Source organism: Musca domestica, unplaced genomic scaffold (genome assembly GCF_030504385.1).
Source record: "Musca domestica strain aabys unplaced genomic scaffold, Musca_domestica.polishedcontigs.V.1.1 15, whole genome shotgun sequence".
Taxonomy (NCBI): domain Eukaryota; kingdom Metazoa; phylum Arthropoda; class Insecta; order Diptera; family Muscidae; genus Musca; species Musca domestica.
This window is the reverse complement of record NW_026712207.1, coordinates 12,262,889-12,277,337: the sequence shown is the minus strand read 5'-3', so window position 1 is coordinate 12,277,337 and position 14,449 is coordinate 12,262,889. Positions and strand designations below refer to the sequence as shown.

General features: G+C 34.3%; 1 protein-coding gene across 4 annotated transcripts in view; it reads right to left on the bottom strand.

The window, feature by feature from the left end:
• The window catches only part of LOC101896635 (palmitoyltransferase app), a 390,848-nt gene that overhangs the window by 50,785 nt on the left and 325,614 nt on the right, over window positions 1-14,449 (bottom strand). The gene's annotated exons all lie outside the window — the stretch shown is intronic.

Here is a 14,449-nt window from a genome sequence, read left to right as displayed (position 1 = left end):
TGAGGCTGAGGTATTTTTTTCACACCTCAGTGGGGCTGAGGTATTTTTTTCACACCTCAGTGGGGCTGAGTTATTTTTTTCTATAGAAAAAATTCACACCTCGTTTGGACTGGGGTATTTTTTCTTTAGAAAAAATGCACACCTCAGTTGGACTGGGGTATTTTTTCTATAGAAAAAATTCACACCTCAGTTGGAGTGGGGTATTTTTCCTATAGAAAAAATTCACACCTCAGTTGGACTGAGGATTGTTTTTTCTATAGAAAAAAATCACCCCTCAGGAAGGCTGAGGATTGTTTTTTCTATAGAAAAAAATCACCCCTCAGGAAGGCTGAGGATTGTTTTTTCTATAGAAAAAAATCACCCCTCAGGAAGGCTGAGGATTGTTTTTTCTATAGAAAAAAATCACCCCTCAGGAAGGCTGAGGATTGTTTTTTCTATAGAAAAAAATCACCCCTCAGGAAGGCTGAGGATTGTTTTTTCTATAGAAAAAAATCACCCCTCAGGAAGGCTGAGGATTGTTTTTTCTATAGAAAAAAATCACCCCTCAGGAAGGCTGAGGATTTTTTTTTCTATAGAAAAAAATCACCCCTCAGGAAGGCTGAGGATTTTTTCTGTAGAAAATATCGCTCTCAGGAAGGCTGACGATTTTTTCTTAAATAAATCGCTCTCAGGAAGGCTTAGGATTTTTCTATAGAGAAAAGTCAACCTCAGGAAGGCTGAGAATTGTTTCTGTAGAGAAAAATCACTCCTCAGAATTCGCCGTTGTAAGGTTAAATATGGCTTCCTTAGTCTTATTGAATTATTTTTAGAAAAGGCTTAGAATTATTTTTGTACGCGAAATTTATGTTAGAACGCAATTATATAAGAAAAAGTTCATACGGAAACCTAAGGCTTTTCTATAGAAAAAAATTCCAAGGGCGCGAATGTTATTTCTTTCAACGAAATCAGTCTTCAGCTGAGAATTTTTTCCATGGAAAAAATTTTTACCTACCGAAATCACTGTTCCAACTTTATTCTTCCCAAGTTTGTCCATTTTTTCGAATGCTCAACCGACTGACTGCCATTATGCTCTATTTTGAAAAAAAAAAGAGATACTAACATGCGTTTCATGTCAGTCGAGAATGGCTCTGTACTACCACTCTCAAACATCGTTGTCATTTTACGAGAATATGTATGTGAAGTTTTGTGATTCATATGAGGGAACGAACATTGCCTTTCATTGTTTGTGTCCTCATAGTCATAGTTTGCATAGAATGCAAAAAAAAAAAAAAATGAAAAGGAAAAAAGAAAAGCCCGAACAAAAATGGAAAGTTAGATAAACATCAGAGATTTTTGCATAGTTGCACATCTCTGACTCACTGAGTTTTGATGGTTGTTACGATTCGTTTGCCGATTACAACGACGACAATGAAATTTAGGATTTTCATGAAATTTTCCCATTCATGTCCTCCTGAATTAGCTTGATTCATAAATAACAGAGAATAAAAATTGGTTTGTGATTTTGTTTGGATTTGGATTTATGTTAGAATGTGGAATATTTTTCATGTTTCGTTTTGTTACATGGGACGGCAACATTGTGGCAGAGAACAAAAATGAAAGTGACAAATTGTTGATTACAACATTTTTTTGCATAATTAAAATGAAAATTCAAGAGAACATGGAGACATACCTTGGGGGGAATTTTGAATTAATGAAAAAAAAAATATTGTTGGGAGAACATTTTATGAAATTTATTTAATTTTGCGAAATATGGAGAAGTCTACGCTCTAACAGAGTCAATATAATATTTTGAAGCGACAATCAGCACTACATTCACTTTTTTAAATATTTTAAAAGAAAATTGGACTCTGGGATTTCTCAAGAATATATTTGGGGTCATTTTTAATAAAACGTTTCAGGGGCGATTATGGTCGAGGATTTCTTATAAATATTCATTGATTTTTAAAACTATTTGTTCATGGCTCTAAGGGATTCTGGATAGTTTATTATATTTATATCCTACACCACACTGTGGTCAGGGTATTATTTATTTGTACATTTGTGCGTAACATAGAGAAGAAAGCGAGTAAGACCCATAGTTCCTTTTGACGATCTGCATAGAATCACATTCTGAGTCGATTTATGCATGTTCGTCGGTCTGTCCAAGTATTTTTTAAACCAAATATAGATCGCATTTATTGTTCGATCAAGATGAAATGTTGCACAAAACATTTGTTTGGTCCAAGTACGAACCATATTGAAATTGGAGATAATTGGTAAAAATTTAGATACACATAGCTCCCATACATATCACGCACATTTGAACGAATTAAGCCTGGAAGAAAGTGAGTCAAATATGGTGCAAATCGGTTAAGATAGCTATGGGTCCCATACATATGTTTTATCAGATTTTTTATTTTTCTCCCACACACACACACGCAAAATACACTTCACAACAACAATATTTGTTGCCAACTATCTGATAGAAAAAAGAAATACCTCACCTACATTTCATACAGATCCTTATGGAGAACTTTCTGGTAGTATACCTGGATCCTTAAAAAATATATTTAGACAAAATTTGAAAAATTTAAAGACTGTTGCAAGACTTTCAGAAACACAATCGGGGATTCTAAAGAAGGTTCTTTTAAGAGATTTTCAGACAAGGTCCAGAGATTTTAAATTGGAGGATTTCGAATAATGTTTTTGGAAGGAATCTCAGACAATGTTCCGGGATTTGAATGAAGATTTTTCTGAGGACGTTTAAACTATGTTAGTAGTTTAAAAATAAGGATATTTTAAAAGACTTTCAGATAATGCTGGGGAATTTAAAGACGATTTTTAACAAGGTTTTACAGACAATGTTCAATTTTAAAGAAAACGAAAACAATTTTAAGGGACTTTCAGATATTGCTTAGGGCTTTAAAAGTAATCTTTTGAAGAATTTTTTGACAAGGACCCGAAATTTCAAAAGAGGTTTATATGAAGGATTTCCAAAGATCTTTCAGGGATGTAAACACAGAACTGATGGGAATGTAAACAATGGTTATTTTGGTGGACTTTTAGGCAGTATTTGAGATTTCTAAGAAAATTTCACTTGAAGGACTTCCAGAAAAACTTTGAAGATGTAAAAGAAGGTGTGGCCATTTTAAGGAAGATTCGTTTGAAGGTTTTCTTTTTGCCATAAAATATTAAATCTTCAAACCAATGCCCTAGTATTTTGAAAAAGATAATCTTAAATCTCCGTAGTCAACCACATTTAATGTCGAAAAGAGTTTTTTAAACTTTTTTTTTAAGGAACATTGATTGAGTTCGAAAATTTTGAATATTATATGAATATCATGTTGAGTGGAAGCAGTAGCATATGCAGCTCAAACTCGTCACATTGTAATATTTACGTAAGACAGCGTAAAATTTAGGTACGACTAAGAGGTCAAGTGTAAAAATTAACAATTTTGGCCCACTCCATCCAAAGGGTCAAAACATTGAAATCGATGTTCGAGTAATAATGTTCCCTTAAAATGTGAAGGCACTGCCCGATTTTCTTACATTTTCACGTCCCACTATTTTTGACTATATTGGATCAATCATTATGGGACTCTTGAATTTTTTAAGGTTACTTTTCAAGGTCTAAAAACTCTGTCATATAGCTATAGAAAGTATATATCATTTGATACGCTCAAAACGTGCCTAGTCGAATTAAAGGTTTTAGACCCCAGGTCTCTTTGGACCAAATCCGTTTCAGGACATTTGGAGTCGATTTAGCGATGTCCATCCGTCCGTTTGTATGTCTGTCTGGCTATCTGGTGCGCACGATAACTCTTCAAGGGAGTATCCGATTTGGTCCGAATTTGGTACATTGTAATATTTTTGTCAAACTTAGATCGAGTTCGGAGATGGGGAATATCGGTCCACTCCTTCTGGTTCCTCCCCCACAAATGGTCAAAACTTTCAAAAAATATATTTTCTGCACAGAAAGAAAAACGATAAACCGATTTTGCTCCAACTTTCCATATCCTAAGGTTTGCATCAGTGCTAGGTCAGGTGCGAAAATGGACAATATCCACTCTATCAAGTACCTCCCCCACAAAGGGTCAAAGTTTTTAATAATTACAACTCTTATTGAGTTCGGAGACGGGCAATATCGGTCCACTCCTTATGGTACATCCCCCCACAAAATGTCAACACTTTCAAAGAAAGTAATTTACTGCACAGAACGAAAAAGAATACTCCGATTTTGCTCCAACTTTGCAAATCCTAATATTTGCATCAGTGCTAAGTCAGGTACGAAAATTAAAAATAAACTTAATATCGGCCAACTCCATCAAGTACGTCCTCTTTACAACTTCCTATGTCTAAATATTTATCTTAACCAGAAATCTGATATGAATATGTAATTTGTCGGAATTTATGATTTCGCATAAAATTGGATAAGAATGTTCGATTTCCTTCATATTTTGCACATTCCCATATTTTTATCTGTATTAGATGAATACTTCGGTCAGCTATATCGGTTAGCTGACGCAAATTCCCACATTTTCTAAGAATGTACACATATCTCATATAAAGTATAGGACGTAGTCAATATAGTCCAAGTCCGGCACAATGTAATATTTATATCAGATTTAGGTCAGATACCAATTGGATAATTTTGATATTAATATTTTTCAAACTTAGATCGAGTTCGGAGATGGGCAATACCGGTCCACTCCTTATGGTACATCCCCCCCACAAAATGTCAACACTTTCAAAAAAAGTAATTTACTGCACAGAACGAAAAGGAATACTCCGATTTTGCTCCAACTTTGCAAATCCTAATAATTTAATATCGGCCAACTCCATCAAGTACGTTCTCTTTACAACTTCCTATGTCTAAATATTTATCATAACCAGAAATCTGATATGAATATGTAATTTGTCGGAATTTATGATTTCGCATAAATTGGATATGAATGTTCGATTTCCTTCAAATTTTGCACATACCAATATTTTTTATATGTATTAGATGAATACTTCGGTCCGCCATATCTGTTAGCTCACTCAAATTTTCACATTTTCCAAGAATGTACACATATAGGATGTAGTGGATTTTTTCCAAATCCGGCACGATGTAATATTTATATCAGATTTAGGTCAGATACTAATTGGATAATTTTGGCCAACTGCTTCGGAACCTCCTTCATAAAGAGTCTACAGTTTGAATAATCATAACTCAGGGCTGGAGGTATACATCTGTCGGCAAAACGGACGGATACTATTTTAAATATTAATGGCTATTTTTTGGCACGACTTTAGCAGTTCTGAACTTATTAAGAATATTTTGGAATAAATACAAGTTTTTAGACCAGTTTTTCAATATTTCACATCACAGTGCAAAAAATCACTAACTGAAAGAATTTCGTACAATTATGCTCGGTATTCCATAAATTGACACGTCTCATATTACAAGACATTGAGATGTTATTGACATGGATTTCCGAAGGTCACATATAAATACAATTTACCAAAATCAATGTAATGAAACCCATATGGGCTACTACAATCTAACTAATAAAGGGGCAAATTATTGCGGTTATTTGTGCTATAAAAGGGTCGAAATAAATATTTGGGTATGTTGTTCATGGCAAATGGTTTGATATTGCCTGTGTTTTATTTTTATGTTGGCGATTATTTCAATACGCACATTTCTGTGGGCAAAGGCTAATGTAGTGTATTTTGTAAACCCATTTTGGAGGCAGTGCAAGACATGTGTGTAGATGTTTTCAATTTAAATAGGTAATAATTCACAGACTGCTTGTAAAAACAACCTTTCCTCCTTGTCTCTTCGGGGATGGTCGTGGGAAGTATTTCCAACATGTCTTTGTAGTAGTAGTGAAATAAAGAATTCTCTCCAGTTTCTCTATCCATGTCTATAACACAAATGTAGAGGTCTGTTTTACACATGTATGTGTGTGTCGGCCCAGTTTTATGTTCTAAAAAAGCACTTCCTGTCACTTTTACGACACAATTCATTATCGGATTTCATTGCAAAAAAAAAACCTTTGTTTCTTCTTTTTTTGAGTAAAATATAAAAAAACAACAACAAAACCATAACATCTTTTATCTTTCTCCACATTCCATCTATCCTTCCTCCTTCCACTCTCGTTTGAATTACTAGGATGATAGAATTTTGATGAGTTGTAATGTGTGGTCTATGACGACATGGTGATGGCTGATGGGCGATGGTGATGATGACGATATGGGTGGTTGAGCTCGTTTACACATTGACTGACAATTGAATTGCAATGTGAGCCTAAATATTATTCATTCCATCCAGTACATGGACTTTGCAAACAAGAGAATAAACGAAGGAGGAGGAGGAGGAGAAGGTTGATGTCACATAAAATAAAAGTAATTTTACATTTGTCTCTCTCCTTCTCTTTCTCGGTGTGCTTTGTTCTTTTACAACTCTTTGTGTTACGATTCTGCTGCCTTGTTTTGTTATTTCATTCATCAAATTTTCTGATGATGTTTCAGATTCTGATTCCGATTTGAACTGGGATTTTTGTCAGAAATGCTGATGCCGATGTTCACATGTATGGCATGTGGATAGGGATGAATGATGGCGATAATGACAACTTTTGATGATTTGGCATTTTCGGCGAAGGGTTCATTCTTTCTTTGTGTGTGTGTTCCAGTAATTATGAGTTTTGTTTGTTCTGTTCTCTTGTTTTGTGACGTGTTACTCCCTTTGTGTCATTAAAGTTAATCGCGTGTAACTAAATTTGTTCATTGTTTAATAAAAAAAAAAGCAAAGTTGTGGGTTGTGTGATTCGAAATGAGATTGAATGGGATATGAAAGGAAATCTTATCTTAATAATCGCCAAGATATTGTGATTTGGGAATAATAAATGGAGTAAAAATGTTCACATTTGTGTGATTTGCAATGTGATTGACTGGGGTTTGGAACGTACATTTATAATCGACAAGATATCGAGATTTAATAGAATGGTCTGTTCCAGATCTTGCAAGAATCTACTAGTTTTGAAATTTCGGTTATCGTAGTAAAAACTTTTCCATTCTTGCAGTTCTGGAATGGGTAAGAAGTATGTGAATATAATCCATAAAACAAACTTCAAAAAAAAAAAAAAAAGTGTGAGTTTTCATAAGGAGTTTCGAAGGCTTACACTCGTGGATTTATGGAGCTGCTTGGAAGAGCTATTAGGCTACAATTCGAGAATGTTTAAGAGTACCTTAAAAATGCTATTAGGATAACATTTTAGTGATTTGTAATGGCATTGATTGGGGCAAAAGAGGAAGTCTTATCCTTATAATCTAATCTTTCGGAGACTTATGCTTGGAGATTTTTAGGAGTAGCTTAGAACGATAATTGGTATATGATCTTTTTGAAGATTCTAAGAATTATATTAGACTGTCACTTGCGAATTGTTAGAAGGTTTTCGGAAGTAGCTTAGAAAGACTATTTGTTAGGGCCTTACATTCGTTGATGCTTAGGTATAGCTAAGAAAGACTTTGAATATGAGCCATAATAATTGTCTTAGATTGCTTAGGTCTAGAGTATATCCCCAATAGCTTAACTTCATAGTGCTCTCTCATTTTTACAAAGAGCAATGTTTTTGAAAACAAAACTGAGATTTTTTGGAAGTAATTTTAGCTTTGATATATTATTAGGTTTACATTCATGGATTTGTGGGACTAGTTTTGAGGACTTATACTCGTGGAGTTTTAGGAGAAGGTTTGATAGACTTTAAGATATTAGATTTTTATTCGTTGGTATACGCTTGTGAAGTTTTCTGAGTATTTTCGAGGGCTCGTGTTTTTTTAAAAAGAGCTTAAAAATACTTAATCCGATTTAAAGGAGTAGTTAAGGTACACTCGTGGATTTATGTACGGCTTGGATTTCTAATTTCAATTATTCGTGGATTTCAAAGGGTATTTGGAGATGTTTCGGAGGGCTTACACAAGTAGATGTTTTAGAATAGTTTTGAAGACTTATATATAGATTTTTTAGGAGCAGTTTCGAAGGCTTGTTGGTTTTTTAGGTCGTGGACATTTAGTGGTAAATCTTAAGGCTTACATTCGTAATTTTACAAGTAGTTTCAAAGGCTTATACAAGTGGACAGGATTTTAGGAAGAGTTTCGAAGGCTTATACTCATTCGTGTATTTGTAGAAGTAGTTTAAAAAACTTTTTTATAGCACACTTGTCGGGTACCTTAGTACCGAAGAGTTACTTGTTTTTGTAGCTGCTCAATAGGTCACGATTATTGACCAATCGATTTAGTATATTGCATGGGGCTAGAGTTTAGGGCTGGGAAAAAGCCTATCATTTGGATTGTAATCAAATAATCTTTAAAATCGCGAATATTTTTAATCCCAGCAGAATCAAATGAACCTGAAAAGACATCGCATATATAGCAAATTCTATAAATCTTATATATTAAAGAAGGATATGTTAGTTAGACCGCTTATAAGTCAGGAACGGATTTTGACAACTCTCACCAATTCAGCATGGATTTTTGCCATATTTTTTATCGCATGATATTTTCATACCCTCAGCCATATGGTCATTTGATCGGGTCAAAACGTGTCTAGTCGAAGTAACGATTTTAGACTCTAAGTCACTTTGGACCAAATCCGTTTCAGAACATTTGAAGTCGATCTAGCGATGTCCGTCCGTCCGGCTGGCTGGTGCGCACGATAACTCTCGAAGGGGGTATCTAACTTTGTCCAAACTTGGTACATCGTAATATTTTTGTCAAACTTAGTTCGAGTTCGGAGATGGGCAATATCGGCCCACTCCTTCTGGTACCTTCCTCACAAAAGGTCGAAATGTTCAAAAAATATATTTTCTGCACAGAAAGAGAAAGGATAATCCGAGTTTGCTCCAACTTCGCCAATCCTAATATTTGCGACAGTGCTAGGTCAGGTGCAAAAATGGACAATATCGGTCGACTCCATCAAGTACCTCCCCCACAAAGGGTCAAAATTTTGAATAATTACAACTCTTAGAAAATGTTTTGTAAGAATCCGATTGCCTTTAAATTTCACACATCCCAATATTTTTATTAACGCAAGGTTTGGTATGAAGATGGAATATATTGGTCCACTCCTCCCCCACAAAAGGTTGAAATTTACAAAAAAAAAAAAAAAAATTCTGCACAGAAAGGGAAACAATAATCCGATTTTGCTCCATCTTTGCAATTCCTAATATTTGCATCAGTTCTCGATCAGGTACAAAAATGAATAATATCGGTCCACTCCATCAAGTGCTTCCCCTCAAAGGTTCAAAATTTTGAATAATTATAACTCTTATAAAATGTGATGTAAGAATCCGATTGTCTTCAAAGTTTCCACATCTCAATATTTTGATAAACTCAAGATCTGGTGCTAAGATGGAATATATCGGTCCACTCCTTCTGGTACCTCCCCCCACGAAAGGTCGAAATTTTTAATATCCATTAACCTCATAAAACACGAAATTAAGATCCGACTCCATTTAGTCTTGGTACATCTGCATATTTCCATCAACACAGGATCTGTTATAAAAACGGTAGAGATCGAACCATTCCTTCTGGTACCTCCCCTACGAAGGGTCAAAATTTTGAATATATATTTCACATATCCCATTATTTCTACTAACACAAAATCTGTTGTGAAGCTGGGATATCAGTCCACTCCTTCTGGTACCTCCCCCACAAAGCATCAAAATTTTAAAAATCCATGAAGCTCATAAAAAGCGAAATTAACATCCGATTCCATTCCAGACGTGGGACATCTCAATGTTTCCATCAACACAAGATCTGTTATGAAGATAGTAGAGATCGGACCATTTCTTTTGCTACCGGTCCCACATAGGGTGCACGATTTTTAAAAACAAAACGCTCAAGGAAAGCGAAATAAGGATCCAACTCTTTTCAAATTTCACACACACACAAACATTTTTGCAAACACAAGATCTGTTGTGAAGATTATAGATATCTGCTAACCCCTTCTGGTACCCCACCCACAAAGGGTCACAATTTATTTTTTCATAAATTGCGAAACAATTCGGTATGCTTAAATATTTCTCTCAACTAGAAACCTGATACTAATATGTAATTCATCGGAATTTATGATTTCACATAAAATTGGAGGCAAAAGATCGATTTTCTTGTAATTTCGCCCATATCAATATTTTTATTTGTATTAGATTATAAAAATGAAAAACTTCGGTAGAATATGTCTGGTACCTCACACATTTTAACATTTTCTGAAAATTATCACATATCTCATATAAAGTTTAAGAAGATGTCGATATAGTCCATACCTGGCACGTCGCAATATTTGTATCATATTAATCATAACACAAGTCAAAATATATTTAAATAATCGAACATAGGCTAAGGGTATACATCTCTCGGCAAACCCGACCGATATTTTTTAATATGTTGCCTTGAATTTAGATATATTTTTAATTAAAGAATATGAGATTTTCTGTTTTTTTCATTGGGTTTCATTGTCATAGCTCAAAATTTTTCGCCTCCATCCAAACTCGTTCTAGCTAGAAAATTCCCAAACATGCTTAATATTCTCCAAAAGAAAATTCAAACTTTTTCCCATAAAGCAACGAAATTTCAAAATTTTTTTTGGATAACTTTCCCAACTCAATTCAATTTTACATTAAAGACACTTCATTTTTTTATCTAGCCCAAAAAATCAATAGGGTAAGCTTCTTTTCTGAAGAGATTCTTTTCAGATTTATATTGCATCGCATTACCGTCACACTTTGCAACCTGCACACACACACACATACATACATACAAATACAAAAAACCAGCACCAACATCAACAAAACTGACGTTGCATACAAAATGAATATTTCAAACTCCTTCTGCGAAGACTTTAGAATTTCCTTGTTCTGCGAAGTAACCCTCAAGATAAAGGACTCTCAAAGGACTTGTTGAACACATCATTGTCGTCAACACACAATCATCGTGTCATCATTTAGTGTGTAACCTCGTCATTCATAGTTCGACGCTCATCGAGCGCCCATCCGCTCCCCGCTCCGCAATGAATGGTTGCAATAATTTTATAGTTTGCAAATAATGTCACTTTCATGGAAGCGTCTCTGCTCTTTGTGGGTTTTGTGAAAAGGATGCACTTCTGGGGGAGTGGTGTGATGAAGTAAAGTCGGTGGTGGGTGTGATGTGTGCGATGGTAAAAGTTTAATACCTTCAGGGCAATAGTTTCAAAACTTGTTCCAAATGTCTTTTAATGCTACTGATGATGTTGTTTAGAGCATCGAATCGCTTCTGTTTCCTTCGAACGAGTTTAAAGCAATACTGTCAACAACCAGCCATGCAACTTCATTGATGCTCCATGGCGGAAGTGTCTCTCGCTCACATCGACAGCATCAACGGTCAGGAAGTTCTGCCGTTGAAACTGCTGAACTGATGCACTATTCAATGCGTTACTTACGAATTCTTGCAAAGCTGTGGCAGTGTGCGTGTTATATCGATGATTTACTTTTAGCATCGAACCAGCAAAAAAAAAAAAAAGTGAAATAAAATAAGTATAAAGTAATTTCCCAAGCACTTTGTGGCATGCATGCAACGAGCAGGCACATAAGAGATCCCTTAAGGAGGAGTTATGTGCAGTTTTTCATGGTGTCTAGTATTTTGAAGCCTCCTACACCACCACCACCCCCCAGCGGGGGAAAGACAAATCATCAGACTCATCGCACACAGGTCTTTGCACAATTTCCGCATTGTAAAAGTTTGTCGGTTTTTTGACAAAAAACTTGAAAAATTGTTTTTAAGATAATAAAACCTTTTCTGAAGAAGAAGTAGAAGCAGAACCATGCAGGAAGGAAATACGAATTGCAATTTTCCAAGTTCTCTTGCAATTCCTTTGCTCAGATTTGGCTGTTATTCAATTCGTGAAACAAAAGCTTTGAAGAAGCGCGAAATCCTTTTTGACAACTTCATGAAAACATTTTGCTGACATTAATGTTCTTAAAGTGTCACCAGCTACCAGTTGGCGGATTGTTTTTTGTTTTTCGGAAAATTGATTTATTTTTTTCGTGTTTTGTTGGCAAGTTTAGTGAGGAGCAGAGGATATTTTTAGAGTTTTCTATTAATTTTATGGAAGACAGTGATGAAATTGCGAAGTGAAAACAAAGGGAGTTATATAAGGAAAAAACTTCGTCTTCGCAAAGCTCAATATGATCATCAATTTAATTAGATATACCTTTAAAGTTGTTCTATAGACGGACATAATTTAGAATATGAGGTCCGGTCCTAAATATTCCTAAATAAATTTTGTCTATGGGCAGAAAACCTAGAAAAAATTTTACTTTAGACTACAAAACATCCGGAATATTTTGTCTGTAAGAAGGAGGTATTGAGAGAACACTTAAAAAAATTAATCCATTAACATATAATCTTTAACGCTACAAAGAGAAAGCTGTTGAAAGCTTTTCAACCGATGATATTAAAAAAAAAAAATTAAAATTAATAGGAATTTTGTAAAAGCGAGGATATATAGAGAGATCTTAAAAATTCCTCATTTTTATAGATATATAGTCCTGTGTTCGTAGAAGAGTCTTAAAAATCATGATGAAATTAGGTTTTTCTGTAAAGAGGTTTTCAATGGAGGGAAGACCATTCTCCTACAGAGGGCATTTTTAAGCCTCTTTTAAATTTTCTATATGCAGAAGACTTTCTGATAGATAGTTACAGAAAGAAGCCCTTTAAAAGGTTCTCTTTATACAAAAATCTTTCAGAAGGTCTTCTTTAATCAATGAAAGCAATTCTTCTATAGATGCAAGGCTTTTCGGAAGTTGTACGAAATTTTAAAACCCTTAAGATATTCTTCAGAGAGAAAACCATTGGAGAGTTTCCGAGATAGGCTGGATATCTTAAGTAGAAATCTTCTGAAATTCGTCTAAAGTCAGAAGATCTTTTGAAAACAGGTAAGCCTTTAAAGTTTTTTTTAGAGGGGAAACCTTTATAATGAATGACTTCTAGCGACAGGAGTGCCTCTGAAACTTTTCTTCAGAATGAAGAAATATTGAATGTTTTCTATATTATGTCTGAATGCCTTCTTTAGGTAGCATATCATATCATATATTAATTCTCTACAGAAGACCGTCTTAAGTTCTTCTATAAAAGCTTTTCTATAGAGATGATTTTTTAGTGCCTTTAAAAGAAAAAAATACTTTAGAAACATTTCCAATAGAGAAAAGAGGTTTTATAACATCTTCTTCCAGAATTAGACAGAAATTAGGTCTTCTAGAGCTAGAAGACCTTAAAAAACTCTTTTGTGAACATAAGTTCTTTGAAAGGAAGCTGCGACCAGCAGGATATAAGACCTTTGGACATCTTTACTATTTGAAAGCTTTTCTTTAGGCAGAAAACATTTAAAGTCTTTCTTTAAACAGAAAACCTTTACAGCTTCTCTTTTGACAAAGTACCTTTGAAAGTTGAAAGTTTAGAAAAGCTTTCATTGAAACAGAAGATCATTCAAAGTACGTATATGAAGTAAATAATGTTAAAAGCTCTAATATGAGCAGCTAGTCTTTAAAATTAATATTTAAAAGCTTTTTTAGGCAGCTTTTCTTTGGACAAAATAAAAGCTCTCCTGGCAATACTTCGAAAAGCTTTTCTTTAAACAAGAGGGCATTCAAAGCTCGTCTGTGTAGAGAAGAATTTTAAAAGCTTTTATACGATCAGCTAATCTTTAATGTTAATATTCAAAAGCTTCTTCTTTGGTCAAAATATCTTTAAAGGGCTTTAAAAGCTCGATTACTGGAAAAACTTGGAAAAGCTTTTCTTGAAACAGAAGATGATTCAAAGTTCGTCTTAAAGGAGAATAATGTTAAAAGCTTTAATATGAACACCTCTCTGTAGTATTAATGTTTAAAAGCTTTTTGTTAGATAGAAAAACTTTCTCTTTACAAAAGACCTTAGAAAGTTCCTTTTTAGCCAAAGTGTCTTTAAAAACTCATCTACGAACAAAAGATCTTTATCAAATATTCCACAATAAGAGTCCTTTAAAAAGTTCTTCCATTGCCGGAAAATAATTATTTAAAGTTTTTAATAACATTTAAAATCGATTCTTTCAAAAATGAAGACTTTTAAAAGCTGTTCTCCGGAGAAAGGCTTTTTGCTGATAGCAGAACTTCAGAACCATTCTTCTCAAATCAAAGTCACTTTCGAGAACAGAGATCATTAAAAGGTCTACTATGGACAGAAAACCGTTAAAACTTGACTTTAGGCAGACGATCTTAAAAACCTATGCTGTAGACAGAATACCTGCTAAAGTTTAGGCAAAAGCCCCTGAAGTTCTTTTATAGACAGAATGCCTTTAAAAACTCTCTTATGGGCATAGCCTGTTTCAAATCTATTCTATAGAGAATACCTATTCATTTTCGTCGATTGAAAAAAATTTTTAACATTTTTATGGAAAAATATGTCTAACAGCTCTTTT